Genomic DNA, 27,120 nt, shown 5'->3' with positions numbered 1-27,120 from the left:
TGGGGGCATTGTAGAAAGAATGTTCTTCAAACCCGGCTCTGAAGTTGTTTGATACAATCGTCGGTGTGAGATGTCTTGAGGTAGATTATGAACTAGTGGGGTTCACTGATCCAGATGCCTTGGAAGGTTTCTTGGATACGCCGGATTTCACCATTGTTGAGTTTTCAATGAAGCTTCGAAGAAAAGAAAGTAGAATGCAAGAGAAAGTTTTATGGTTTAGAAAGCATAAACTTTTCTTTGGGAAGAAGAAAGGGGTTTTATAGTGGCTTAAGGGAGTGGGAAACATTTTTTTGCCCTAAGTGAATTTGGGTAAAACATTTGGATGTTTATTTTGAATTCAGAGCATTAATCTCAGCCACAGATTAAGAGAAAGAGGGATTAAATCTGAATTTTGGGATTTACCCAAAAAGGTTTGCATTTAATGAAAAAACAAATTTATGACCACGTTTGGAGAACGTGAGGGTGAGATCAATATGTTGGGTAAAGGGAAGTTGTAATGGATTTGATGTTTTAGGGTAATAGGAAGAGACAGATTAAAAGGATTTGATTTGGAAAATCTTTCTTTTTGTCATCAAACCTAAAATAGGTCTGACACGAGGTTTAATCAAAAGAATGAGACAGATGCACAAAGAATTTTTTTCTTTAATGTTTTCCTATTTGATGTAGGATCATTGAATAGCACACCATGTTTTTTTTTCAAAAGAATGTAATAGTCTGAAAATCAATTAAAGTGACTGCGGATAAATACATCATTGTTGATGGATCATATGCCGTCGGATGGATGACTACGGTAGATGAACTGAGATGAACACTTGAACAAAGATTAGTAATAACAAACAATAATGACAATTGAAGTATAATTATGATATATGGTTGCGGTACATAGGATATACCAAAACCATCTAACATAAATAACTTCAACTAGAACTGCAACAAAGACCAAGGATGGTCTGCGGTACCTATTAATTCAAAAGGAATTGTGGGTCCGGATTCATCATTCCTAACATTTGTAAGAAATTGTTGAGTTTTGTAGAGTCAAGTGCCTTTATGAATATATCAGCAATCTCTTCATGAGTATGGACAAAAATTAGTTCAATGTGACCTTTTAGGATGTGGTCTTTGATGAAGTTATATTGTAGTTCAATATGTTTGGTCTTGGAGGGTTGAATAGGATTGTGAGAAATCGCTATGGCACTTTCAGAGTCACAATATATTGGTATCCGTAGCATTCTGTATCTGTAGTCTAATAGTTGTGTTTGCATCCATAAGACTTGAGAACAACAGTTGGCTGCGGCCACATATTCAACTTCTGCGGTAGACAATGATACCCAGTTTTATTTCCTTGAAGACCAATTGACTAGTCTTCCACGTCTAAAATTGGGAGAAAAATAATTCAAGTTAGTTGAGTTTAGTCTTTAATTATAAAATACAAATTAAATTAAGGCTAGGATCCATGTTTTCATTTCATAATATGAAGAGGGATGCCATAGTCGTATCACAAAACTATATTAGGTAGGTAGAAACATTTCACTAATTTTAGTCACGTGAAATTCTTAGATCTTTTGAGATTTTCATTGAAATATCAATGGCATGTTTAATGTTAGATTATGCTCTTACCAATTGTGATTGGGATTCCGAGGATGATAATTAAGATGTGAATAACCATGCAAACCCGCTCAAACATCCCGATCAATTTCTAATCTTCCATTGATGTGCCGATTAACCACACACACTCCATCAACAACTATCAACATGATTTGTTTCATCATTTCATCTTTATAGTCGCACATTAATGTGTCGGTTAACCACATATTCTTCACTAACAAATCATAAAGAAATAATGTGTGTTTTCATGGATTAGCATACAATTTTACATTTTTTTTCTAATGTAAATAGAGTGAAATCTTAACAAAATGTTCTAGTACTTTATAAATTATACTTTTAACCTTTTATTTCCTATCAAACCCATTCAGATAACGATCCTCCACCACACAAAGGAAGGAGCGATGGGTGCAAATGAATCTTATTCAATGATCATTTTATAGGTTGTTTCCTTATACCCTTCTTATAGCATGGCTTCGTGAGTGAGGCGTACTGGAGATTCAAATGACTTTCCTTATACAAATAGTACTAATCGTATAATATATATAACGTGTTTGTTTTAAAATCTTTTAAAACACAAGGTTAAAATATTAATTATCTAAATTAATCATGTAACAAATTAATCAATTTAAACCTATCCTGGATTTATAATTATCTTTTAATTAATCTTATAATTAGATCCATAAGTATAATTCAATTTAATTAATCTTATAATTAAATATTATCTAGTCAAAATTATCTCTTAATATTTACCGTTTTATTATAATTATCTAAGACATGCAAAAATTGTATTTTCGCAGAATTCAAATCATATAATCACCAAAAATAACCACATAAATCAGATTAGGCAGAAAATCCTGAATTTTTGGTTTGTGTTGAATGTAACACCCCAAAATTTTCAAACTTTAAAATGCTATGCTTCTAAAATCTTTTTGGGTGTTAACCCACATTTGACAAAACTGGTCCCATATAAAAACATTTACAATTAAACATTTGGTGTTACAATTAAGCAGCATACAAACCATAGTAAGCAATTAAGAATTCAGTCAATACAATAAATAAGGAACTTAAAAAGTTCAACTCCATTCTTTATGTCTTGACTTCTAAAATTTCATCTATCATCCTTTCTCCTTGACTATAAACTGAGATACAAGGCATTAAAACAGATACGTAAGACAATAATATCTCGTGAGCTACATGGGTTTTAGACCCAAAACACTTATCACATTTATATGAAAAGCAATTCATGTTTGAAAAACATAGTTTTAGACCATAAAACATTTTCAAGCATTTTCAAGGAAAACTCTTTTCATACACATGATAAATATCATTTCATATCTTAAAATTTCATTCTTTTCATTTCATTTTCATAAGATATATTTCCGTATTTGTTTCTCTTATACCATTAAGGGATAATTATGGTATTAAAGCGTTGCCATTTTTATACTTAGGGCCTAGAAATATCCCCAAATCAAAACCAAGGTGGAATGAACAAATCAATCCACAAATGAATCATTTCCATTAGGACATCTATCTCGTGAAGCGAAGGTGCCACCCTGATAGATTCCTCTATATCTCGTTACAAGGACATCATGGATCGAGAAATATATTCATTTTATTATTTTTCGATTCTTTTTTATTCTTTTTGATTCTTTCCATTACTTTCCATTTCCTTTCAATATTTTCCATTTCTTGTCATTTATTACCATGCTTTACACTTTTCATACATTAGTATCAAAAACTCATTTCAAAAGTAAATCATCCATATTTCAAAACATTCCAAACACATTTTCCAAATATTCGGTCTTCTATAACATTCTTTGCTTTCAAAAGCATTCTTGCCTTTAACGTATTCTTTCAAAATATCCTTTCCAAAAACATTTGACACATTCATTTCAAAACATGTTATAGTTACGAAAAAATTACATATTATTGATCAGGGGATTCCGCACCTGTGGAATGATTTGCCTTGTCATTCCACGACTGTGGAATAGGGTCTGCACACACACAACTTGATTTTCCTCAATATTACACCCTACTTTGCATAGTTCTTGAAGACCCTTTTCCCATTCACTTTGTAACATTTGTTTAGATTCTCATACATGATTAGGATGTGTTTTATCATCCTAAAACACCCCACTTAATTCGTTAAGTGCTAATTGAAACCACTGAACTGAAAGGTCTAGTATGCTCAAGAGTTATATTAAAGTGATATTGCTAATTAACATATGATACAAATGGGTCACACTAACAACAACTTTATATAATTCATTATTTATTAGAAATTGATTTTAATAAATATTCAATAAAACTCTTATAATCAAAATTGGAAATTATTTATTTGTAGGAAATAATTAATTTTTATTAGCAAGTAACATATTATTTCATAATGTATGAATGAATATGTCATGTACAAACTTTTGAACTAATTGAATCCTTTTGTCTTTTACCCAAAAGACAATTTATATTTTAGAAATAATTTATTTGTACAAAGATGTAACAAGAAATGAAGTTTGAGCCATTTTTTTAAGACAAAAAGGAAATTTTCGAGTTCATTATGTGCTAGGCAGAAAGATGACAGTTTGTGAAAAGTGTCATGAATGCTCTACATGTGCTGAACAAGTGCTGAACAGAATGATGACATATTCTGAAAAGTGTCATGAATGCAGCTGATTTTCCTTAAGGAAGTTCTTCAAACCTTTTACAAGCAATGTGTGTTTACGCAAGTGTGAGCTTCTACCACAACATTACAAGAAGATTTTTGGTCCCCTTAAATGTCCCTTCAGGAATGGACTTGGTATCTTTTGTGTTGGCTCACAAAAATGTCATTAGTTGGGTATGTTTATGCACATATCTTTTTATGCATGTTTGTGTTGTTTATTTTATGCATTATTTTGTGTGGTTGATAAAATTAGTTTTTTACATTCTATAGTATATTTGGAAAACTTAAACATCACATGGAGTTTGGGTTTTCAAAATTGGACATAAGATGTAACAAGTTATTATTTTAAAATAAAACCTGGTTTTATAAAATCGTTAATAACGACAATTTTTGATATAATCCATTATAAGTTTTAAAATGGTGATTTTTGTAACTTATACAAACTCCAAATATTTAAGTAATAAAATAAAGTTTTATTAATGATATAAAAGGTTCAAATGCACTCAAAATTAATACCGGTTATTAGAATTCAATTGCGTCAAATTATATAAAACTACTTTTTTATATAAAACCTTTAAAAGTGATTTTCTTTTGAAAATTGATACCATGGTTTATTATATGCATGTAATAACCATAATATCACATGTTTTAAACTAGAATTATAAAACAAATAACGACCATTTTTTACAAATTTCAAATCTATGCAATCCTTTTGAAGAACAGTTGCACATCTCTTTTATGTACTAGTGGGATAAAGGATATTTAACTGCTTAGTGTTGTCTTTTGATGGTTGGGGTGTTTTCAAGATTTCTATATCCAAGTTATAAGGCGATTACACAAGTTTTTTAAAGTTGATGATTTGATCAGAAATCTTTTGTGATAAAGGATACCTAAGCAAGAGAATTTTGAGGCGTAGATGGGATCAACCATTTCTAATTAAATTTGTTATTAGAGATCCCATAAATATAGGAATTATATAACAACATATAATTGATAATTGATATCTACTGAGTTGAATACAAATGGATGGGATAAAGGATACCTAACCATTTTTTTCTTTGGCAACTTCGATCCTACACTTTGAAAATTAATGTTTTTGGAAACTACAGTGCTATTATTTATTGAAGATTAAATATCAAAAATACTACTCGAATTTTGTTAAAATTTTGTAGTTAAATTATCCATTCTCATTATCATGAATTAGCATTTTCTTTAATGACATAATGAAACAATAACATTCACTAGATTCAAGTTCAATGAATGGGTTCATGTCTTAAGAGACAATCTCGTAAGAGATATGAAACTGTATACACTTAAAGGTCCTAGTCCTAAACTATTTGATTTGTGCAATAAACCTAAACATGATACTTAGTAAAGGCATCATTGTGATGGTATAGATGCTTCTAACATCTAGCTTTAAATTGTTATTCATGACTTCTAGAAAGTCTTGGATAATTTAAACATATATCTGATGATATAACAGGTCAAGCAATATTCTGATAAATACAATGATATTTTATTTAAAGCTAGTTAAACATTTGAATAATACAAGGCTAAAAGAATCACCTTGTGCGATCCGGGAGGCCCATGTTTTATGGACTGAACACCTTTAAGCCCAAGAAATGTACTAAAGCCCATACAGATGGATCTTGTTTCTTTTGTGATGAAACTGGACACTAGAAGAGGATTTACCCTTCTTATCTAGAAAGAAATCTTAGAAAAGACTAGTACTTCTAGTATCTACTATATGGAAGTCATACTTTTCATATAACACTTAGGTACTTGGTACTTAAATGTCAATCTAATATTTGTAAACGACTTGTAGATATTTACTGAAGAGTATCAGTTGAGCACAATTGAGTTGTAACTATACTCTCGGAGTTTAGTTTATTTTTTATGCTTAGAACATAAAATACTTGTAATTTAAAACTATATTGCTTTTGGAACATTGTATGGTTTAATTTAGCATGTCTAAAATTATGTCTTAGTTATTTTATTCAAATGTTTGATCATTTACTTAATCGTTTTTCATAACGATAATATTCATACTCTAAAATGATTAAATTCTATTTATAAGACTAGATATCTTAATAGAATTGCAAAAAATATAAACATTTTATAAATAAAATTAAGTTCTATATGCAAGCACTTTTTGACTTAAACTTTTTTTTAAATCAAACTCATCTTTGACAATCTTATCTTTATTATATAAATGACATTCACATATTCCAACTCAAGAAAGGGATCTTTGAAGGAAAATAATGAAGTTTATTTGACATATATGAACCTTATTTATATGTAAAGGATTCATAATAATATTCTCACTAAGGTGTAGAGATAATAATTAAGGAACTATACACTTTGGTGTCTGACTTCCTTTCTAATGAATGTTATAGATTAAGTGCTAAACACCAAATCAACTTTATTAGCAACTATAGTAGTTTTAATTATATTTTACGTGGTAAAGCATAATTGTAAAATCTTTGTTGAAGTTTCAAAATTTGAGATACAAACTGGTAAGAACCATCTATGGCCTTAATGATAATAAAGGATGAATTAAATCTTACTTGGTATGATTTACTTTCTAATCGGTAGAAATATCTTCCTTTTATTTCCTTGGGATAACACATATAACACTATTAATTGTATCTTGAGTATAAATACCAACTAATAAGTAGATTAAACACTTTATAAGAATTAATATGGAAAGGCTCCATCCTCATCTTACTTAATATTTTATGGATTTGAAGTCAATGTTGGACTAAAGCTTCTAAACCCAAAATCTACTAAATATATCTTTGTATACTACTCTAAATGTCGCTTAGATTATTATATGCAAACCCACCAAGAATAGGTTCTTTTATTCTTGTGAAAGCAAAGTTAGTAGAAAGCAAGCTTCTAATGACAAAGCAAGTGGGAGGTACATGGAACTTGAAGTAGCTCAACAACGATAACCTTCTGTAGTAATAGTTGGCACTAGTTTTAACAAGGATTGTTAAACTTGAATAATAGCTATTTACAAACACAAATTGTTTGCATTAGTGGTAGAAATCATCTATGACTTGAGAAATGTGGAATCTCTCATTGATGAGCTTTTATTGATGGTTTTTGGAAAATCCATCAAATACCATGATGTTATGTCAGATCTCGAATCTGGTAAATGAGTTAGAGGAATGAACATGAGATGCAATCCATGTATGAGAATCAAGTATGGACTTGATTAAAATTTATCCCTATAGAAAGGCTAGAAGGAGTAAATAATTCTTCAAGAAAGAATAAATTACATGGATAACCATACACATTTAAAGCAAGACATGCTATAAAATGGATTTTCTGACACTCATGTCATTGACTAAGGACTTCATGATACTCATGACTTTGACTATGATTAAACCTTTTTCACAAGTAACTATCATTAAATAAACAAGTATATTATTTATCATAAATTCATGTTCTTAATATGACATATAGTAAATAGATTTCAAGAAAGACCACTTATCTTAATAGGCGTGGAGGTTTTGTTAATCCATGTTATCCTAAACAAAATGTGTAGAGCTTGAGATCCACTTGTGGATATAAAGCATACATCTCAATGTTTCAATCCTCATTTTAATGTAAAACCACATGGTATGCTTTGATATCAAAATGAAATAAACATGTGGATTTCCTAAGAACTAGTGGGAGAATAGTGAAATTCCTAATCTTGTATGAATGAGACATACTTAAGCATTTGAAATCACATTCTGACTATGCAAGGTCGTTTTCACCATGAATCGGAAAGTGTTTTTAAAATGAAAGACGTAGGAAAGAGAAGATACATTCTTGGAATGTAAAATCTGTAAGGCATAGAAAAAATGAATGTTAAAATTTTCATGTCCTTATACATATATTGAAAATATCTTGAAAGCGATCAAGACACAAGATTTTGTTGGAGAATTCTTGGCATTGTCATATGACACCATTTTGAGCTAGCCTCAAAAGTACATAACTCATAGGCTTGAACTAGATGAATCGATTTATATTCTATTTGCTTGGCAAATAAATTTATCATTTATGCCATATTATGCATAATACATGGTATTCGATAATGATGTAAGCATGTGATAGGATACTAATTTAATACATGGTTAAGTCACTGGATGACCAAGAGAGCATTACAAGAGTACTTTAGTAGAACTAAAAGAATATATTTGAGACAGTCACTTTAGAAATGATCTTTTTGGAAATAGCTACACAAGATGACAATTTTTAAAATGATATAAATAATTATGAATTATAATTGGATTTTGACTCTATTATGGAATGAAGGGTAAGTCTTATTGGAGTGAGGTCCAAGAAAAACATAATGACACCATATACTACAAAATAAGAATACACTACTTTAGAAGTTGAATTAAAATATGATTGGTAGAATGCGATCATTGAAAAACTATGTTGATCTCTGCCATTCAAGGATCACATAGAAATCTTTGTAACTTAGAGGGTATACTTAATCTAGCTAAGAGACTCTATGTCATGAAAGAAAACCAATCCTATTCTCCAAGATATTTAACTATACTTAGAGTAAATTTTAGTATGGAGACGATAGTATTCACATAATTCACACAAATTGAATTTTGTTAGATCCATTGATAAAGTAATTCTTTTGAGCTAAGTATGAATGGTCACACTTCATCTGTAAGAGTTTATTATTCTAGAAATGAGATTTTTATTTGGATTTGGTATTTGGATATTGGAACATTATAACAACAACTATTAATAAATGTTATTATATATTGCGATATAGTCATCACATTAATACTTGTTATGTTCTATATTAACATGTTTAATCCATTAACAATGTTATTATTCTAAAAATTCATGGTCAGTTATAATTCTGGGAGAAATTATGAAAAAAAGACTAATATGAATTGGATTGGTTGACTCTCACTGGATGAAATTAGGCAAGTTGTTGTAACCAAGTTTCATAGATACTTGTCAGAGAACTAGTATTGAACTGACCCGCATGAAAATCATCTCATGGATCTCTATCAAGAATGATACTTGATTAAAAGGTAACATCTTTGTATCCTTAACACTTGAGATACATAGTGGAACTTAAGTGTAGTGTGACAACCCAAAATTTCCATTCTGAACAAACCATATCAAGCCAATAGAAGTTAGAACAGATACAGTGAAATTCCAGACTTCGGGTATAAGTTTTGTAGTTTTTCAAGATTTACACTTAAGGAGATATCAGGAGAGTGGATGCACTAGGGTTTTGTGCAACACTGTTATTCCAATACTCTAGTATATTAGAGTTGATTCCGGGAATAAAATATTTTCTGCCAAAAATATCGGGACTATATATAGCAATCTAAGCCATATTCATTCATTAGTTAAATTTCCAATTAGAGAAAAGCCAAATTCTATCTCACGGATCTTCGGGTTTTTATCCCAAATTGTGAGTACTTCTATTTAGTTTTATTATATAGCTTAGATTATGTTTCATAACATTAAAATAGAATCAAAACGCCAAGATTTGGGAGTTTACCGCCCAAGAACACTTGGAGAGTAAACTCCATTTTAAGGGCCAAAAGTGTGCCCAATGTCCCTCAAACCCTTGGAACTCAACATAGGGACTACCGTTACATGTTTAGGCCAACAAAACAATTAAGAATCAAGGGTGAAAGTGAGTTCACGGCCAACGAAGTTCTTGGGCCGTGAACTCCATTTTTAAGTGACAAAATGCCCTAAAAACCCTCCTTAAGCCAAGAGACTAAATTGGACATGTACCTAAATGAGTTTAGGACTAGCAAACACACTTAGAACACCAAGAGTAAGGTGTTCATGGCCCAAGAAGTTCTAGGGCCGTGAACTCCATAAAATGGTGCCAAATGGTGCCATAAACTCTTCTAAAGCCTAGTACAAAAGCCTAGTTTAGTTCCTAGTTAATTTAGGGACTTGAAAACACCATAAACATCCTCCCAAGGGAGATTACGGACGTAATCTCCAAGGGATATGGTCCCAAGGCTGTGAACTCCTCAAAGGAGTTAAAAGGAAGCCCAAACACTTGTTTAAGCCTTGAAACAATTCACCACTTGAGTTGTAATAATGTTAGGCTTCATTTAGGAACCTTATTGAGAGTTTACAGCCAGGAGTTTACTCCCCTGGGCCATAAACTGTTGGATAAGGTGTCTAAGTCCATAACTATTTCTGGTATGTACTTGACCCGACCCGGCATGGTCCATTTGGGTTGCATGGCACCATCCAATTGGATAGACTAAATGAGAGAAATAACACTTGGAGATTATTAATATATTATAAGTTCTAATATATTAATAATATTATTTGATTAGTTTGATCAATAATTAATCTAGAATTAATTAAGTGGTCAAAAGAGAACTAATTAAATATATGGGTTGATTATGTAAATCATCCATATCTTGTATAGTGGGCTAAGAGGCTCCATGGATTATCAAGTTGGGTTCTACCCATAGGATGCTCCATGGATGCTCCATGGGAGTTACAAACCCATGGGTCATGGAAATGAAGAGTCATGACACATTAGGGTTTACATGGTGTAACCCTAGATGTGTCAACACTATATAAGGATCTCATTCTCCACCAAAATCGGATATACACACAAAAGAAACTAGAGGGCTTGACCGATTTTGAGAAGTGTGTGTTATCTCAGGAGTCTTTCCAAGAGCATTTGGTGTTGTGTGAAGCATTTGAGGCATCACACTTGGGGTGCTAGGCTCACAAGGTTTCAAGGAACACAAGCAACAACAAGGTAAGTTATTCTATCTATGATTCAAGTTAAAATTGTTCCCCATGTATGCTAGATAGGAATATAACCTTGGAATTCAACTTTGCATGATAATTAGACAAACATAGATCCAAGGTTATTAGGGTTGCATGTACACTTAGGAAGTGTTAGAATGCTCAAAACCCATCAGTGGTATCAGAGCCTAGGCTTGTTTGTTTGTTATTTGTGCTTAAAAGTTGAAGAAAGTCGAAAATTCTGCTGTCTGACTGATGGACTCGGCGAGTCCATGGGGAGGACTCGTCGGGTTCATGTGTATCTTCAACCTACTCGGCGAGTAGGTTTATGCACTCGGCGAGTAGGGTCGACAGAGTGCAGAATTTCGACTTGAGTTGCTGGAAATGGATTAGAATCATTACCCTAAAATGTTTTGGTACCTGAAAACTTGTTTTAGAAGGTGTAATGTCTTTTCTAACTCATTTACAACAACTAGTTATCAAAATTACAAAGATTAAATGTGATTTTGATTCTTGAAAGTGTTCATATTCATATTCTTGTTCTTATGATGTTTAGATGATCATAGGAATTATTTGTAACCTATGTGGTAGATTAATTCATGATCATAATGTGTTTTAATGGAGTCCATAACTTGTCCTCAAGTTATGGAAAAACCAAAAGTCTCTTGGATTAAAAACCATTAAAAGAACACAAGAGTTAGGAAAAATGAAAAGTCCTCATTTTATTACTCTATTAAACTCATAAGTTACAAGAAATGAAAAGTTTTGAAAGTTTACAAAACTTGCCCTCAAGTTTTGGAACAAGTAAAGTTAAGTTAAAACTTTAGTTCCAATCCCTAGAATTTTAAAAGTTAAAATTCAACCCTTATACTTATATCATTATGATTTAATAATTATATATATATATATATATATATATATATATATATATAAATATATATATATATATATATATATATATATATATATATATATATATATATATATGTATAAGAACAAAGTCGTCTTACCGCTAGTACGCCTCATTCACGAAGCCGGTCTATAAGGTGGGTATAAGGTTGTTGCCTATAAAATGGTGACTTAATGGGTGTCCACTCTTACCCACCGCTTGCTTGATCGGTGGAGGGTCGTTAGCCGAACGGGTAAGACAAGGACTTATTAATTCTCATTCAAAGTATGATGAATATTATAAAGTAACTAAATGTTTTATTAAATTCCCAATCTTAGTTACTTTAGGAAAAATGTGAATAAGGTGCTATTCCATGAAATTACACTTTACACTTTGATTAAGTCGTTGGTGGAGCGTGTGTGGTTAACCGGCACACTAACTTGGACTTAACAAGGTAGGTAAAGGGTGACTTAGGGTTTATTATAGTATCGATGGAGCGTATGTGGTTACTTCACACCTTGTTTTGTGATCCTCGGTATCCCAGTCACAAAACTTGGAGGGCACACTCGAGATTGAAACATGCCTTTGAAAAGTTCATTGAATCTCAAAGAATCTAGGAATTTCTAAGAACCATTCAAAAACCTAATACTAAAATATTGCGGTTTTCGTGGTGTAAATTGGTGAATCGTCATTCACCTACCTTTCAAATATGATATAGCTTAGATTATGGCATACCTCTTCTAAGTTATATTATATTGTGATTGGATCCTAGCCATAATATTACATTTGGGTGTTTTATTAAGGACTCTCTTATATCTAAACTAATCTTGTTCTCTTTTCTTCAGATGTCTTTCAACAATGCTTCTGGCTCTAATCCTAATGGCTCCTTTACCCTTATGAACTTGTGTGGGAAAGTCACCTTTGATGGATCCAACTTCAATGAGTGGATCAGAAACATCAGGATGATTACCCGCTACGAGGACAAAGAATATGTCCTTGACAAGGAGCTTAAGGAGATTGATGAGTCCACTGCAACTCCTCAGGAGATCGCTGAATTTCGGGCACATGAAAGGGATGCTACGAAAGTGGCTTGCATCATGATGGCCACGATGACAGCGGAACTCCAAAAGTCTTATGAGGATTTCTACCCTTATGAAATGCACCAAGATTTGATGGAAAGATACCATCAAAGTGCACGACAAGAGAGGTATGAAATCATCTGCTCCATGATAACAACCATGATGAAGGACGGGGAATCCGTCACGAGCCACATGCAGAAAATGCAAAGGTATGTGGATCGTTTGCTGAAGCTTAATGTGAACTTCCCGGAGGATCTTGCAATAGATATTATTTTGCATTCCTTACCATCGTGTTATGATCAATTCCGCATGACATATCACATGAACAAGGAAGAAGTCACCCTCAGCAAACTTCAGGGACTTCTCAAGACCGCAGAATCAGGTCTTAAGGGGAAGTCGGTTGCTATCACTCCTACTCCAAGCTCTACTCCGGTTTTGGCAATCGGGAAAAGTCGAGGGAGGAAGAGAAAGAGCTCTTCTAAGGGAAGTCGGTTGCTATCACTCCTACTCCAAGCTCTACTCCGGTTTTGGCAACCGGGTGTGGTATTCATATTTGTTGTGACTTGCAGGGACTAAGAAGAAGTGAGGATGTGGAGCAAGGAAGGATAAACTTGATCATGGGGAATAGGAAAGCTATACTTGTTACCAAGATTGGAGTTTATACTTTATCGCTAAGTAGTGGGTTTAGTTTAGATTTGAATAAATGTTGTTACTCACCAGGAATGGCAAGAAATATTATTTCCTTTCATGCTTTGTACAATCAAGGGTTTACCTTTTCATTTAATAATGAAGTTGGTTCTATTGATGCTTTCTTTAATAATGTTCTTTATTTTAAAGCATTACCTTGTGATGGTGTGTTTGAAGCTATATCTGTTGTAGATAACTTAGGAAATAATGTTTTGTGTATTGATTCTACTAATAATAACTTGGATAAAGCATCTTTATGGCATTGTCGTCTTGGACATATAAGCAAGAAACGCATAGGCCAACTCCAAAAGGATGGAGTCTTGGAATCGTTTGACCTAAAGTCAGATGATAGTTGCGAATCATGCTTACTTGGAAAAATGACAAAGTCACCCTTCACAGGTTCGTGTGAGAGGGGTGAACGTTTGTTGGACCTTATACACACGGATGTGTGTGGACAATTCAAACATGCCACAAGGGATGCTAATCGTTATTATTTGACTTTTACTGATGATTATAGTAGATATGGATATGTCTACTTGATCAAGCATAAGTCAGAGACTTTCGAGAGGTTTAAGGAATTTAAACAGGAAGTCGAGAATCAATTGGGCAGGAACATTAAGATGCTTCGATCCGATCGTGGTGGTGAGTATCTTAGTTCAGAGTTCCTCGACTATCTAAGGGAATGTGGGATAGTCTCACAATTGACACCTCCCAGGACACCACAGTTGAATGGTGTGGCTGAGAGGCGTAATCGAACCTTGTTAGATATGGTTCGTTCCATGATGAGTCGAGCTACGCTACCAATCTCATTCTGGGGGTATGCCTTAGAGACTGCCGCCCATATTCTTAATCTAGTCCCTACAAAGAAAGTTGCCAAAACTCCTCACGAGATGTGGACTGGTAAAGTACCAAAACTAGACCACATCAAGATTTGGGGTTGCGAGGCTTTCGTGAGACGCGAGACTCATGATAAGCTCGAACCTCGAAGCGAGAGGTGTATTTTCATCGGTTACCCACAGCGATCCTTTGGTTACCTCTTCTACAATGTGGTTTTTGTAACAAGAAGAGGAGTCTTTCGAGAAAGAGAGTTTATAAGCCAAGGAGACAGTGGGAGGCAAATTGATCTTGAAGAAATTCAAGAATCAAGCGGTGAAGGAACTTCAAACTCTAGCCCTCAACTTGAGGAGGAAACTCCTGTTGAGCCAATTGACAAACCCATACCTCTGAGGCGTTCCACAAGAGTTAGGAGTGCACCTGAGCATTACTATGGATTCCATATTACTGCAGAAGGTGAGACACTTATTAGTGATGAGACACTAGTAAGTCAAGATGTGACAACCGTCAATTTTCAGTCAAGTCAAAGTCAACGATAGTCAACAAGTCAAACCGGTCCACTCATCTTGCCGTAAGTGCTAGAGCTTATGATAAGTAACTCCTAAAAAACTCTCTATTCTAACGAGAGATCCTAAATCAAATAGTGCGTACACCTAGATCTCCTTAACCTAAAACTGAGGTACGTGGCGAGCCAAACCGATAAAACAATGTCGCATACTCATCGGGAGTATGCAAGATCCTTAAACAGGGCTTAACGAGGTTTACGGACCTTGCAGTACGTAGCCGGACACTCAAAAAGGTCACCAATGAAACCTCTCTCAATCGTTTTCACTCTATCTCTTCTTATGTCAAATCTCTCCTAAATCTCTCTCAGTATGTGAAATCTCTCCCACATATCTCTTTGTATGTGAAATCTCTCCAAGTATGTCAAATCTCTCCCAAATCTCTCTAAGTATGTGAAATCTCTCCCACATATCTCTTTGTATGTGAAATCTCTCCAAGTATGTCAAATCTCTCCCAAATCTCTCTCAGTATGTGAAATCTCTCCCACATATCTCTTTGTATGTGAAATCTCTCCAAGTATGTCAAAGCTCTCCCAAATCTCTCTAAGTATGTGAAATCTCTCCCACATATCTCTTTGTATGTGAAATCTCTCCAAGTATGTCAAATCTCTCCCAAATCTCTCTCAGTATGTGAAATCTTTCCCACATATCTCTTTGTATGTGAAATCTCTCCAAGTATGACAAATCTCTCCCAAATCTCTCTCAGTATGTGAAATCTCTCCCACATATCTCTTTGTATGTGAAATCTCTCCAAGAATGTCAAATCTCTCCCAAATCTCTCTAAGTATGTGAAATCTCTCCCTCATATCTCTTTGTATGTGAAATCTCCCCAAGTATGTCAAATCTCTCCCAAATCTCTCTGAGTATGTGGAATCTCTCTCAAATCTCTCTCGAAATCTCTCCCCAACTTTCTATAATCACTCGGGGCATCCCGACCCTCGAATTTGGCGAAAATAGCCCAAGAACGGAAGTCTACGCGAAAAACGGACTTAAGGAAACGAACCCTCCGAACCGAAAGTACTATTCATGAGGGTCCGAACTGAGAGTACTGTTCATGAATCCGAACCGAGGTGTTGACTGATGAGCTGAACCGAGACTACTGTTCATCCGAACCGAACCACGCAAAGAAGGAAGGTCCGAACCGAACCTCGCATAGAAGGGAAAATCCGAACCGAAAGTACTGTTCATTACTGTTCACAACAGTCCCTTCGGTTCTAGCCTCACTTCGGACCGAACCCCTGACTTTCGCTTCTGACTCCTCATCGGACCGAGCCTTCGGACGAACCCCGCCTTCGCTCCTTCTCCTGGCACGTGCCTTCGCTTCCGAGACTAGCACCTCCCCTGACCGAACCTCGGCCGAGATCCGAAGGGTCTCGCTGGAAAGTTCATTTTTCACCCGTTTTCGAGTAATTTTGCGTTTTAAGCCCGTTTTTAATTATTTTAACATGGGATTTTCACCCAAAACTTTATTTTAAATTATAAGACCCCTAAATTAATGATTTAATCACATTTTAAGGATAAAACCTTATCCAAATAAGAGTAGGTAAAGTACAAAGGTAGAGTGTTGACTTTACCTTATTTTATGACGCAAGCAACTCCCATACCCACTCCATGACCACCCACACTCCTTTCCACCATAGCTTGTACCTTTTACCTCCCTCACAAGCCATCCCCACGTTTTTGAGAGCTGGATAATCATCCTCTCTCCTCATTTTCTCTCATTTGCTCTCAATTTACAAGAAGATCAAACTCTTTTCTCTCTCACTTTCTCTCTCTAGAAATTCGAGATTCAAGGGCTGATCTTGAGTCTTTCCTCCACATTTGGTAAGCATAATCCATTCTCTTTATGATTATCTCAATTATTTCCACTCAAATCATGGATATCTTACACAAACTCCAATATATTTGTGTTAGAACATCGAATCTTCAAGTGATTCTTCAAGTGTTCTTGGGTTGAACACTTCTCTTCTTCAACACTTACCTACTGAAAACACTTAAGGTGAGTTCATACCCCTACCTTTTCATGTTTTCTCAAGTTTTTAGGGGGGGGGGGGGGGGGGGAATACAAGTTAAAACACTAAGAACATAACTACATTTTTCTAACAGCTTTCATCAGAAAAGTTTCACTCCATTCACGGACTGTTTTGGACATCTTAAATATTTTTGTTTTCAAAACTGTTTTAGGTGCATGTAGTTCCATACGATTTTTCTACAATTTATGGTGATTTTTACAAAACTGCCTATCATTTCAAACATCAATCCGGACCAGTCTGTGATTATGGACTTTTTCACCCAAGTTAGAGGTCATTAATAATTATAATAAAAATTATAAACAAACTAGACTCATTTTCCAAACTCTCAGAAGTTACAGAACCTGATTTGGACATTTTATGATTTTTCTATAATTTTTTCAATAACAGTTACAGAAAATGTTATTAACAGAAAAACACAATAAATTTCATTTCACCTTGTAACATGTTGAGCAAGGTATACATCGTTATGTGATTATGTGTAGTTGCAATATATGACAAATTTTGTATTCTTACATAGACATACATCAGAAAACAAATGGATTTACACCTTCACAAGTATGACAAATATATATATATATATATATATATATATATATATATATATATATATATATATATATATATATATATATATATATATATATATATATATATATATATACGATATTACGAGGCTATATCCATTAAAATATAAACATTGATAAATTATGACAAGTAAGGCCTATGCTCATTTCCCACGAAATCAATCGATAAACTATAATAGGTATACTTTAGGGTTATTCATATAACAAACACAATATTAAAGGTCTTACACTTACAAAAGAGTTATTGCCGCTATGGACGATTAAGATAATCCATAATAAGTATAGTTAAGCCATTATACCCCCACAAACGAACGCATTAGTTATAATCGGTATAGTTATGGTAAATACATATTACAAACAAAGTAATAAACTATAATAGGTATAGTTTATGTTTCATCTACCCTAGGAACTTAATTACAAGAAAGGAATTCACCATCACTTTTGATAAGATATTCATATGCATAGTTCAGGTTCACTAATCCCTATCACTCCCCGGTGAACTATGATATGTATAGGTTACACTCACCATCACCATCACTTTTGATAAGCTATTCATATGCATAGTTCAGGTTCACTAATCCCTATCACTCCCCGGTGAACTATGATATGTATAGGTTACACTCACCATCACCATCACTTTTGATAAGCTATTCATATGCATAGTTCAGGTTCCCTAATCCCTATCACTCCCCGGTGAACTATGATATGTATAGGTTACACTCACCATCACCACCACTTTTACTAAGCTATTCATATGCATAGTTCAGGTTCCCTAATCCCTATCACTCCCCGGTGAACTATGATATGTATAGGTTACACTCACCATCACCACCACTTTTGATAAGCTATTCATATGCATAGTTCAGGTTCCCTAATCCCTATCACTCCCCGGTGAACTATGATATGTATAGGTTACACTCACCATCACCATCACTTTTGATAAGCTATTCATATGCATAGTTCAGGTTCACTAATCCCTATCACTCCCCGGTGAACTATGATATGTATAGGTTACACTCACCATCACCACCACTTTTGATAAGCTATTCATATGCATAGTTCAGGTTCCCTAATCCCTATTACTCCCCGGTGAACTATGATATGTATAGGTTATATTCACAATAGATTTTCGTATGGTTAGACTTCAACTATAATCGTTGAGCGTGTATGCTTGAGTCATACAAGAATTTAGTCTGGATTGGCTTGGAATTGGTGGTGCCCGCCTCATCTCCTGTTCCTTGTTTGGTTGTGGACCTAGGGCGGACCCATTATATTCGACGTTTTATCTAACCTAAATCTTATATAACTTATATATGCTGGACAATTATAGGGGAAATCTACGGGTAAATCTAGAATACATCAACGCATCATATAGGATTATTCTGTATACACTTAATTAAGAAATTATTGGATTTTCTGGAAATCAAACTCTATCGAATTTAAAAGAGGAAAACGGTTTCTACTCCAAACAAAACTCTTATGAACTCACCAACTTAATTGTTGACACTTTTCAAAACTACTTGTATTCTCAGGAAATCAGTGAAACAGGAAAACTTCAGCGCTTTGAGGATGGGACGTTAAACTGTCAACAATTTATTTTTGTCATCATATTGTAATTGATTTTGAATCATGTAAACAAATACTTTGGTGTAACTTTTTCAATTATATTTATGATGGTTGTATTTACTTTGAGCACTATTATACTCGTTGTTGTGATACTCTACATGAAGTCCTCCACCCTCGAACGTTTCCGCCATCCTTGGTTTGGGGGTGTGACACAAGATGACCCTAACAACTACGAGAAAGCCATGGCAGGCCCCGAGTCTGCTAAATGGAAAGAGGCTATGGATAGCGAGATACAATCCATGTATGACAATCAAGTTTGGAACTTGGTTGAAAATGTACCAGGTCGTAAGACAGTAGGGTGCAAATGGGTCTTCAAGAAGAAGACCGACATGGATGGTAAATTACACACTTATAAGGCGAGACTGGTTGCAAAGGGCTTCTCTCAAATTCCTGGAGTGGATTATGATGAGACCTTTTCTCCAGTAGCCAAGATTAAGGCTATTCGGGTTCTGTTAGCCATAGATGCATTTCATGACTATGAAATATGGCAGATGGATGTCAAAACCGCTTTCCTTAATGGAAAGCTGGCTGACGATGTTTACATGAGTCAGCCAGAGGGTTTTGTCAGCAACGAGTACCCTAATAGAGTGTGTAAGCTTGAGAAATCCATTTATGGATTGAAGCAAGCACCTCGCAGATGGAATCTTTGCTTTGATGAAAAGGTCAAGGAATTTGGCTTTTCTAGGAGTGAAGATGAATCTTGTATGTATGTCAAGGCTAGTGGGAGTATAGTTAGCTTTTTGGTATTGTATGTGGATGTCATACTACTCATAGGAAACGACATTCCAACCCTGCAGGAAGTAAAGTCCTGGCTTGGCAAGTGTTTCGCTATGAAGGACCTTGGTGAAGCTGCCTATATTTTAGGGATAAGGATCTTGAGAGATCGGAGTAAAAGACTAATTGGACTTAGTCAGAGTACCTACTTGGATAAGGTGCTGAAGAGATTCAGCATGCAGGATTCCAAGAAAGGAGAGTTACCCATCCAGAGTAACACAAGATTGAGTAAGACACAAAGCCCTAGCACTGAGGCTGAGATAGCAGAAATGAGTCGAACACCTTATGCTTCGGCTGTAGGATCGATCATGTATGCTATGACGTGTACTCGACCCGATGTAGCTTTTGCCTTGAGCATGGTTAGCAGGTAGCAGGCGAACCCTGGCAAGGCACACTGGACTGCGGTAAAGAATATCCTCAAGTACCTACGGAGGACTAAGGACTGGGTTCTTACCCTCGGTGGGAGTGATGACTTGAGACTTGTAGGGTATAGTGATGCTAGCTTCCAGACTGATATGGATAATTTCCGCTCTCAGTCGGGCTGGGTCTTTACCCTAAACGGAGGAGCAATTTCTTGGAAGAGTTCCAACAAGAGACAGTGGCAGATTCTACTTGTGAATCAGAGTATATTGCAGCTAGCGAGGCAGCAAAGGAGGCGATATGGCTGAAGAACTTCATTGGAGACCTTAGAGTTGTACTAGCTATTAAAGAGCCAATGGAAATTTTCTGTGATAGTGAAAGTGCTATTGCCTTAGCCAAGGAACCAAGGAATCATGGGAGATCCAGACACATCGACAGAAAAATACCATTTCATTAGACATCGGATCGAAGAAGGACACCTCGTGGCAAAGAGGGTATCATCAGATGAGAATCCGGCAGATCCCCTCACAAAGGGACTGACTCGGGTTAAGCATCTTCAGCATGCTCGGAGCATAGGGCTGAAGGATGATATTAGATTTAGTAGTTAGATAATCTCGAAATTTGTAAAGTGTAATTGACATTTGATGATGAATAAAAGTGTTTTATTTATGAGTAAAGTGTTGCTATCTCTTGTCAATCGTTTACTATATTTCTTTTGCATGTTTTGACTTCCAGAATAATTTTGTTTGGTATAACATATTATTCAAACCTCCACAGTCGGTCATATGTTAGAAGTAGATATGAATCAAGACTGTCATGTTTGGTTGTAGAGGTCTTGGACAAGGCTACAACAATCATGAGTGCTCATAAGTTCTGAGCATTGGACTCAACCCACGCTCACTGGAATCACTTCATGGAATTCTATCTCGAGTGATCGTGAGACGGTAATATCATATAATTCTTCAAACCTAGAGATATGATTTGTTACTTACAAGTTGGTTATGCATTGACTGTACGAAACCGCATTGGTAACTCGATGTTATAAAACGTACTTTTGTGTGTAATTCAATGAGTGGTAGAACAAACATATGAGTCGAAGTTTATCTGTTCCTTCTTGGATTAGAAGCTGATATCTGGGCCCCTCGATGATTTTGTTTTGACCCATGTACCGGGCCCGGTCAGAACTAAGTTGATGTGTTCAATTAAGTTCTATGTCAAACAAATCGGAAATCGGGAAACAAATACTGGTTAATAAGCAAGACAATGTTCCATGTATTTGTCCGGCTGATATCTAGAATGGAGGATTATATGATCACTTATCTTAAATGGCGTACCATCATCTTCTCAGTTCCGAGAAACCTTGAAAAGAGCTACGATTGCCGATCGGTTCCTGAAGTCATACTTGCAGTAATAGTTATTAGACTTATCCAAGTGGGAGACTGTTGGATAAGGTGTCTAAGTCCATAACTATTTCTGGTATGTACTTGACCCGACCCGGCATGGTCCATTTGGGTTGCATGGCACCATGCAATTGGATAGACTAAATGAGAGAAATAACACTTGGAGATTATTAATATATTATAAGTTCTAATATATTAATAATATTATTTGATTAGTTTGATCAATAATTAATTTAGAATTAATTAAGTGGTCAAAAGAGAACTAATTAAATATATGGGTTGATTATGTAAATCATCCATATCTTGTATAGTGGGCTAAGAGGCTCCATGGATTATCAAGTTGGGTTCTACCCATAGGATGCTCCATGGGAGTTACAAACCCATGGGTCATGGAAATGAAGAGTCATGACACATTAGGGTTTACATGGTGTAACCCTAGATGTGTCAACACTATATAAGGATCTCATTCTCCACCAAAATCGGATATACACACAAAAGAAACTAGAGGGCTTGACCGATTTTGAGAAGTGTGTGTTATCTCAAGAGTCTTTCCAAGAGCATTTGGTGTTGTGTGAAGCATTTGAAGCATCACACTTGGGGTGCTAGGCTCACAAGGTTTCCAAGGAACACAAGCAACAACAAGGTAAGTTATTCTGTCTATGATTCAAGTTAAAATTGTTCCCCATGTATGCTAGATAGGAATATAACCTTGGAATTCAACTTTGCATGATAATTAGACAAACATAGATCCAAGGTTATTAGGGTTGCATGTACACTTAGGAAGTGTTAGAATGCTCAAAACCCATCATAAACTCCAACATATATGGTCTTTTGACCATAAACTCCCATGAGAGGTCTTGCACTCCTTTGTTGCAACCCATTAGCCTCCTAGCACTTGTCCGATCCTTCCTTACGATACAGTCCGTTCAATTACAATCACTTACTACAGGTGAGTTCATACCCCTTAATCAATGTTTTAACAGTTTTAAAATGTTTTATGGGGGGGGGATACAAGTAGAATTATGCTAATTATTATATCAATCATATGTGATTAATAAGCAGCATTCAAATGATTGGCTATTCATTAGCCGTTTTACCAAAAAATTTCCTTCAAATGTTTTTCATAAACACTTTATGTGTTTAAAACTACTTATTACACTGTACCTTTTATTTTGTATGTTTCAATTCAAACTTATTTACAATTGTGTTTCAAACAAATGTTTCTTTATACTAAACTAGTTTATCAAACCCATTCCTTCAAACCGTTTTATAGATGGACATCAAGTCGATCTTTTCTTAGATGATAATTATGTTCAAAGGTTTTACAAAACTTATTTTATTGCTTTTATATTATAAATTGCATGCCTTTATATGTATAGTTATATAAGAAATGTTTAAAAGACTTAGGAAGGCTATCCACCCTGTTTAGTTTTTCCTCGATTTGGATGTAGTCTGGTGGGATATCGGGTACTCGTGTAAAGGTTGTTTAAATATTTGTTATATATCATGTGTACATACATAGTCATAAATGTCCTTCCAGTTCATCCAATGCCCTTGGGTAGGAAGGGTATACATCCATGTCCATACGTACCAGTTAGATTACTAGTAAACTACCGTATGGGTAGATTAGGAAGATACTAGAACTATTACTAGAACGCGATATCATACAAAGAGTCAGTTCATTCATGAGTCAATACTTGCTAGATAGAGAGGACATACATTACAGCTAGAACATTACAGTACATTACTATACATGCTAGATAGAGAGAGAACACACATTACAGCTAGCACACGTAGAACAATTCAGTACATTACATATACATAAATACGTTGACATAATTGTGATCCTGTATCAGAGCATGACTTCAATGTCATAGTCTGAGTTGTAGCCAGAGTCTCTTGAAGGGAGAGCATGAGTTTGCGTATAGATCTATACTGGATTGACTATCCAACACCTTGCTGCTAACTACAGCCGGACCTGCAAGTCTGCGGCTGCCAAACATCATTTCTTTTTTACGACCTACATTTGTCGTTGTTATCCATTCAATAGTATGGTGCAATTAATCACATGGTGCCTTAATATAAATCCGGTTTAAGGTAGTTAGTACAGTAGTAGTTCTTATAGCACTACACTACAGTACTACATTAATTTTCCCTTTTCATATATTTAGTGATCTTTTCACTTAAGCATTAAAGGTAAAAACTATATTTTGTTAATGATAGTTACACTTGGGAAAATTACACACTTTTACAAGAAACGTACATTCAGAACAGTTAGGTTGGTAAAAGACTACATTCAGAGCAATTAAGTCTTGGTAGAAGACTCTCTTTTATAATAGTAGGAATCATAGGGATTTCTAGGGGTTTTCAAACGTTTACTGTTGTTTTACAAACATTTTTATACTTACAATTCTTATACATTTTCAATACTACAGTTCATATACATACGAATTCTTACATAAAAATTAAGACACTAAAATACTTATGATCTCACTAGCTTTAAAGCTGATACTCTCTTTCAAAATAACTTGTATCCTCATGTCAACCATAGACAGGTACCGATGCAAGGTTCAGGGAAGATGGTGCTCGATCAAGACGCATCTTTCATTTTGAATTATGCTTTAGTGTTTATCAGAATTTGACAGAACACACTTGTATAATAATTATATTATTAATGCAATGGATGATGTTGTTGCTTGTTTACTACTTTTCATTGTTGTGATACTGTACATGACGTCCTCCGCCTTAGAACGTTTCCGTCGTTCTTGGTTTTGGGGTGTGACATGTAGGGAGTACTAGGCTTTGAACTATGCAAGAGGCTTATGTACTCATGATGGGATTTGTTCCTCTTATGTGTTGAGAGTTAGACCTCTAAGGCGCCTTAACAAAAGTTAAACAGCTAATGAGATTGATCACGATCTGTATCTCATATTCAACATGATGTCTCTACCAAAGGGATAACTAATAAAACTTACCATATACACCAATGGTAGCTTTGAGCTTCTTGGGAATTGGATGTTAATAGATTGGCACAAAGTTATTGGGGGCAGTGAAATATTGCTAGACATTCACCACTATCTATAACAGCCTAATATGAGTCTTGCGTAAGTGGGAGATTTAAAGGTCTAGTATGCTCAAGAGTCATATTAAAGTGATATTGCTAATTAACATATGATACTAATGGGTCACACTATCAACAACTTGATATAATTGATTATTTATTAGAAATTGATTTTAGTAGATATTCAATAAAAATCTTATAATTAAATTGGGAATTATTTATTTCTTGGAAATAATTAATTTTCCTTAACAAGTACCATATTATTTTGTAATATATGAATTAATAAGTCATGTACAAACTTTTGGACTACTTCAATCATTTTGTCTTTTACCCAAAAGACAAAGTTTATATTTTATAAAACTTGAGTTTATAATATTTAAACTAACTCTTCTCTTTTATATATATTTCAGAAAATTAGAGGAAAAGAAAAGAGTCTTGGGCTTTCCATTAGTTTATTCAAAAGTATACATGTCTTAAGGAGCATGAGCGACACATAGGTATAGGGGTATGATGTGCTTAAAGTATTAAGGACTAATGGTCCAAAAAAATCTTTAAGAAAAGCCTTTCATCTCTCATTTGTGTTAGAAGTAGAAACCATAACATCCTCTTCATCTTTCACTCTCTCTAGTGTTGCTTTGAATACTTAGAGATTACTTGCTTTTACATGCCCTCTTTAAGCTCATATTGGTTATGAACTTAAAGCTTAAGGGATTAAGAGTTTATGGACTAGAATCTACATCAAGTAGAGTCATTGTTGGTGTCTTAAAGGTTTCATCTTCTTAATCAACTTCCCAGCCTCCCAAGAGGATCCAAAGAACAACAAAGGTTGTCATTTCTTCATCCTTTCTATGGTTGGTATTTTATCTTTCTATAACCTGCAAGATGATCGTTATTGGGTATAAAATGTTTATGTTATTACAAAAATTCGTAAGTCTTCCGTTTTCCATTTTGTAGTTTTTGAAACTAATTTTGAACTAAAATCCTAACATTTTAAACATATGAATCCTCAAATTCCACAAGACGGGTTTATTAGTTTATTGTTCAATTGAGCATTCCAGAGCTCATAAATTTATTTCCAGCTTATTGAATGCTCATATGTAAATTTTTAAGCACATAAAACCACCATTAATCTCATTGTAATGCCCAATCTAACTATGGATACCTCAATTCCATTCCATGTTCCAAAATTACTATTGGGTCGAAACAATCATTACAGTTAGAAGTTCACTAGAATTTCTTAATGTTAATGTTCAAATAACATATCTAGAGTGTTAATTCAAGTCCATTAATGTCATTCACCTATTAGATGTCGATCATCATGTGGCTATCCTTAGATTTCCTAAAATGCCCTTATGGCCAATTATTCCATAAATTCAACCATAAATAACTCAAGCCTTCATGTTCTTGCATTAAATTCATATTATTAGTAGCAACTCATGCTTATGAGTACCATATACCCATCAAAGGCTCACATACAAAGGATTTCATTTTTTTCATCCTAATTCGCCACAAATCAATACATATTCTTGCTTATACTTGATTCTACCATCATTGATGAATTTGAGCATTATAATTGGGTTTGTTGCTATCAAATATCAACTAGGTCATAGAATCTAATCCTATGTCATCATGAATAGTAATGTCTCCAATTTGGGTTTTTTAGAGTTAATGAGGGTTGTCACCCAAATCCTTAAATCCATCAATGGGATGATTGGATTGAGATTAGGATCATCAAAAGTACTCAAGGGGTGTTAGAAAACCAAACCCTAATCATTCTAAAAAACTAACTTTGATATTGGGGATAGACCCACTTCACAAATTTGATTTCTAAGCTAAAAGACGAGAAGATTTTTACCTTTCAGGCATTGTTTCCTTCTCTTCTTTTTTCTGATTGTTTCATTCTTCAGTTGGATCGAGCCTAGATGGAAAGGAGAAGAAAATAAACATTTGAAGCTCTCTAGCATGCTCAATACATAACTGGAAGAGAAATGAGTGGAGTGTTCATCTTATTTCCCTTTTTTTTCACATTTTGTCCATCTAATTTTGCATTTTTGTCAAAAATGGTCCATTCTTCCAACATGTGTTCATCTGAAGTCCCTCTCCATCCATTACATAATGTTTTTAGTAACTTCCATTAGTTGATTCAACCCTTGGTCAAATATACTTTTCAAATTGTTACTTTTGGACCTTTAAATCTGAGA

This window comes from Lactuca sativa, chromosome 1, assembly GCF_002870075.4.
Source record: "Lactuca sativa cultivar Salinas chromosome 1, Lsat_Salinas_v11, whole genome shotgun sequence".
Classification (NCBI taxonomy): domain Eukaryota; kingdom Viridiplantae; phylum Streptophyta; class Magnoliopsida; order Asterales; family Asteraceae; genus Lactuca; species Lactuca sativa.
The sequence above is the reverse complement of the archived record's forward strand: the minus strand, read 5'-3'. Positions refer to the sequence as shown.